This window comes from Belonocnema kinseyi, chromosome 10, assembly GCF_010883055.1.
Source record: "Belonocnema kinseyi isolate 2016_QV_RU_SX_M_011 chromosome 10, B_treatae_v1, whole genome shotgun sequence".
NCBI classification, from domain to species: Eukaryota; Metazoa; Arthropoda; class Insecta; order Hymenoptera; family Cynipidae; genus Belonocnema; species Belonocnema kinseyi.
The window spans coordinates 9,691,423-9,696,776 of record NC_046666.1 but is presented as its reverse complement, the minus strand read 5'-3'; the positions used below and the strand labels follow the sequence as shown (position 1 = coordinate 9,696,776).

At 27.9% G+C, this 5,354-nt stretch overlaps 1 long non-coding RNA gene across 1 annotated transcript; it reads right to left on the bottom strand.

Moving 5' to 3' along the window:
* LOC117182280 lies at positions 1-2,568 on the bottom strand. The gene is made up of 2 exons (XR_004468293.1): positions 818-2,568; positions 1-598 (listed from the first exon to the last, which is right to left on the bottom strand). It is a non-coding gene; the product is annotated as an uncharacterized LOC117182280 (long non-coding RNA).
* Between the last annotated feature and the right edge of the window lie 2,786 nt (positions 2,569-5,354).

Sequence of the window (5,354 nt, the reverse complement as noted above, 5' to 3'; positions counted from 1 at the left end):
CGTAAAATTCATTTAATTTAATATAATATATACATTTACTAATAAAAATATCACTAGTCACTGTTAACAGCTGTTAACTTTTAGGTCAAGAATGCGCACTGAATAAAGAAAGGTCATCATCCTCCAGTTGTTCCTAAAGAGTTGGAAATTTCGAGTTTCATTGTTCAGTATAAACAAAAACAAAATTACACATTTGTTAAAATCAAAGAAATGATATAAATAAATTAAATGTAGAAAGAAATTCAATAAAATATAACAAAATACACAAACTCTAAAGGAACAAGATGCTTTTTCGCGATTGGTGACTCTTTCTTTTTTAGTTTTGTGCTTAACGATGATTATGGAACATCTTCTTTTATTTAGCAAACTTGCGTGGAATGTTTTAAGGTGGCAAAAATAGTATATTATGTCCATGATTCATACGATATTTTATATAACAAATTCATCGACATGGCCGTGTTTCTCATACCTGTGAAGCGAACCTTAAGTGACGCTTTTCAAGGTCATAAGTTTAGGTTCGCTCCGCAGGCATGAGCGCACCTAAACTGCGTCTTTTCAAAACCATAGGTTCAGGTTCGCTCCACCAACATGAGCGCACCTTAATTACCGATTTTCAAGGCCATAATTTCAGGTTCACCCCATATAAACGAACGCCCCTTAATTATCGATTTTTAAGGTCATCATTTCAGGTAGGCTTCACCAACATGAGCGCACCTTAATTACCGATTTTAAAGGCCATAATTCCAGGTTCGTTCCACAGGGATGAGCACACCTTAATTGCCGATTTTCCAGGTTTGCTCCACCGAGATGAGCGCACCTTAATTACCGATTTTCAAGGCCATAATTTCAGGTTCGCCCCATATAAACGAACGCCCCTTAATTATCGATTTTTAAGGTCATAATTTCAGGTAGGCTTCACCAACATGAGCGCACCTTAATTACCGATTTTAAAGGCCATAATTCCAGGTTCGCTCCACAAGGATGAGCACACCTTAATTGCCGATTTTCCAGGTTTGCTCCACCGAGATAGGCGCACCTTAATTACCGATTTTCAAGGCCATAATTTCAGATTCGCCCCATATAAACGAACGCCCCTTAATTATTGATTTTTAAGGTCATAATTATTTCAGGTAGGCTTCACCAACATGAGCGCACCTTAATTACCGATTTTAAAGGCCATAATTCCAGGTTTGCTCCATAGGGATGAGCACACCTTAATTGCCGATTTTCCAGGTTTGCTCCACCGAGATGAGCGCACCTTAATTGCCGATTTTCAAGGCCATAATTTGAGGTACGCTCCACAGGAATGAGCGCACCTTAACTGTGGATTTTCAAGGTCATAGATTTAGTTTCGCTCCACAGACATGAGAAACGAGCGCATTCACGAATTTGTTATATAAAATAATGAACTCATATGCTAATCGATCAGTACGTACCGTTTTACAAGACATCAACCTTTGAAAGGCGAGATTGTATAGAGAACAGCTAAAACGCTTATCTTTTCTCTCAACCGAGTTCCTGGTAATCAGAAAACTCAAAGCTATAAAGAGGATCAACGCGACTGCGTTCTTTGTACAGTTAAAAATCTTAATTGCAAATCTTTACACATTAAAAGCACAAAACACCAGAGTGGAATGGCCTACCACATCATTAAACGTACCGAGTATTCGGTATATAAACAATATTTTACACATCATTCACGTCCTTTAAAGATAAAGGAGACATCATCCCCAAAGTGTCACTCGAAAAATTAATTAATTAATTCAAATATCTGAAACAGATTTCGTTTACGAATTTCTTTTCAAAAAAATCTTTCCTACTTTAAGAGTGCTTACATTTAATATCTTAATAATATAACAGGAAAATAGGACAAACTATATATCATATGATCCAGGGTGTCTAGCGAAAAAAAAAATTCAAAAAAATTCATTCATTCCAATTTTTGTAGCCTAAACAACAATTTAATCGTATTTTAAAAAATCTAATTTCTTTCTGTCAATATATTAAAAACAAGTTCAATTCTGTGTGCAATACGTTTTTATTCATCAGAATTGGTTAAAGTTTGACTGAATTATCAAACAAAACAAATCAAGGAATTTTACTAGTCAGTGAAAGTCAGGGATTTAAAAAAAAAATCTTGCAAAAGTCAGGTAATTTCTATACGAGGTATTTTAAATAACTGTTAAGGATAATAAATTAAAAATTTTTGAAGAAAAGCTTTAAGAAAAAATAGGGAATTTGTAAAATAATATTTTTAATTAAAAATTGTAATATTTCTTTTCAAATTTAATAATTTTCAATCATTATAATGCCTATTGTCGTCAAAAAACGTAAATAGGTGAGATTATTTTCTAAAATAGGTAACAAAAGGTGATAAACAAATGTTAAATAAGACAAAAGAGATGTAATTTGTTGTAAACCGAGAGATGTCCAGAAGTTTTTTTCTTTTATTAAAACGGCTATCCTGAAAATGGAGTATTTACTTTTCCACTGAGAACTAATTTTCAACTAAAAAAAAAGTAAAAACTATTTTTTTTACATAACCATTTAATTGTTTACAACATAGTTAAATCCGTTACCAAATTGTTGATTTTTCAAACACAAAACTTTTAACCAAAAAATGAAACAGATGAATTTCTACTGAGAAAAATTAATTTTCAATTAAAACAACGATAAAAAAGAATTTTCTACAAAAAAGTTGAATTTCATACCAAATTTTTTAATTTGGAACAAAATAGTTTAATCCTCAACCAAAATAGATCAATCTTCAACTAAGAAGTTGCATTTTTAACCAAAAAGAGATGAAATTTCTACCAAAAAGTGAATTTTCTAGCAAGAAAAAATCTTCAGTCAAGAATGAAAAATAATGTTAAGCAAATTGTTCAATTTTCAACAAAAAAGATGAATGTTTATCAAAAAATTTTATAGTTGATATTTCCACTACAAAACTTTAATAAAAAATAAAAAAACAGTTAGATTTTACCAAACAGCATATATTTTCAACATTACTAGATTTTGACAAAAACAAAGTTGATTTTCTACCCAAAAAAAAGACGAATTTTCAACAAAAAACATCATTTTTTAACAAAAATGTGGAATTTTTAACCAAAAAAAGTTAAATTTATAACTAAAAATGGAGTAGATAAATTATTATTGAGAATGAATTTTCAATAAAAACAAAAACAAATTTTGTACAAAACAGTTTAATTTTATAACAATTTGGTGATATTTTCAAGACAAAAAGCCTAATTCTCTATCAAGCAATTTAATTTTAAAAACAAGTACATGAAATAACTTATTTACAACAAATCGAATTTTTAATTAAATTTTTTAATAAAAAAAAAACAACTTTCAACTAAAATTATGAATCTTCAACGAAAAAAAAAATGAAATTTAAAAAATTCGAAAAAATTCTACTTTTTAGATGAAAAATTATATTGTTTGGCAGAAAATTAATTTTTTTTAATCGAAAATTCATATTTTTTGGTTGAACATTCATCTTTTGGTAGAAAAAGCTTTTTTTTCAGTTGTTGAAAATTCACCTTTAAAATTTGAAACTTAATAATTTTGATTAAGAAGTCTATTATTATATTTTTGGTGTTTAGTTAAAAATTCTGATGAACCTCTTGGTTCAAACAATCTATTTCGATTGAAAGTTAGTTATTTTTATCAAAAACAAAAGAAAATAATTTTAAAAAAAAACACACGAAAAGTATTATATTTCTTTTTCAGAATTAATCTGAATTCAACTATTTTCTTAAAAAGTGATATTTTTTGTCAAATATTGATACTTTTTGGACTTTTTTCTCTTTTGCTTTAAAGACGTCTTTTTGGGAGGAAAATACAAGTATCTGCTAAAAAAATATCACCTTTTGACTAAAAATTCATCTCTTGGTTAAAAATTCTACTATTTGGTTGAAAATTTAACTGTTTTGTTTAAAATTCATCTTCTTTGGTTAAAAATTGATCCTTTTTGATAGAAAGCTAATTCTTTTTATTTGAAAGAAAATTATATTTTTATTTTATAATTAATCTAAATTCAACTATTTTCTTAAAAAGTAATCTTTTTTATTCAAATTTCAAATGATTTATTAAATAATTGTATTCTTGGGTAGAAAATCAATCCTTTTGGTGTAAAAATTCTCATTTGTTAGAAAAGTCATATTTTTTAGTTGAAAATTCGTCTCCCTTGCTTCAAAATTAAACTGGCTTGTAAAATATTAATCTTTTCAAATTAAAAATTTAAGATTATGTTTGAAAATGCAACTCTTCCTGGTTGTTATTTTGAATAAAATTGTACTTTTTCAACTGAAAAAAGGTGACAAAAGATGAGAAATCCCAAAATAGGATAAAAAGCCATTTTTGTTGCAAAATTATCCCATTGGTTGAAAGTTAAATTAATTTGTTGAAAACTTATGTTATAAAATAATTAAAAATAAATTTTTTAAACTAAAAATGTAACTATCCCATTTTTGGTTGAAAATTAATTTTTTTTAAATTGAAAATCAAACTACTTGGGTGATAATTGAAACACTTCGTTAAAATTTTGTTTTCGTTTGAAGGCTTATCTCTTTGGTTGAAAATGTAACTCTTTTGTTGAAAATTCGTTTATTTTCAATTTAAATTAAATTTTTTACCTGAAAATGTACAAAAATAATCTTTTGGATTGACATTTCCTTTTTTCCAACAATGTTTCAACAAAATACATGAATGAAAGAAGTATTTTCAACCAAAAAAGATTTATTTTTAACAAAATTGATGAATTTTCAACAAAATTGACGAACTTCCCACAAAATAGTTGAAATTTCAACTAGAATTCTTGTTTGATCCTCACTCAAATCAGATATTTTTCTTTTTCTTCTACTCATGTTCGAACAGGAATGTGTCATTTTTACCCAAAACCTTTGGGTGTGGACGTGCCCACCTTTTAGGCCTTTTTCGAGATTATAAAATATTTATCTTGTACACCTTTAAATAACAGTCTTTAATCTTTTTCCGCGATTCTTCCACATGGCCTTGAAAATACTAGACTTGAAAAGACATAAGAAAAAGAAAGAAAAAAAAAAGAAAAAGAAAGAAAAAAAAGAAAAGGCAAAGAAAAAATGACATATGCCTATTCGAACACGATAAGAAAAAAAAATAAAATAAAAGGCAAAGAAATAAAATAACATATACTTATTCAAACATGAGAAAAAGACAAAAAAGAAAAGTCAGAAAAAAAATACAAAATCAAAGAAAAGGCAAAGAAAAAAATGACATATGCCTATTCGAACACGAGAAGAAAAAAAATAAAAGGCAAAGAAATAAAATGACATATGCCTATTCGAACACTAGAAGAAGAACAAAATAAAAGG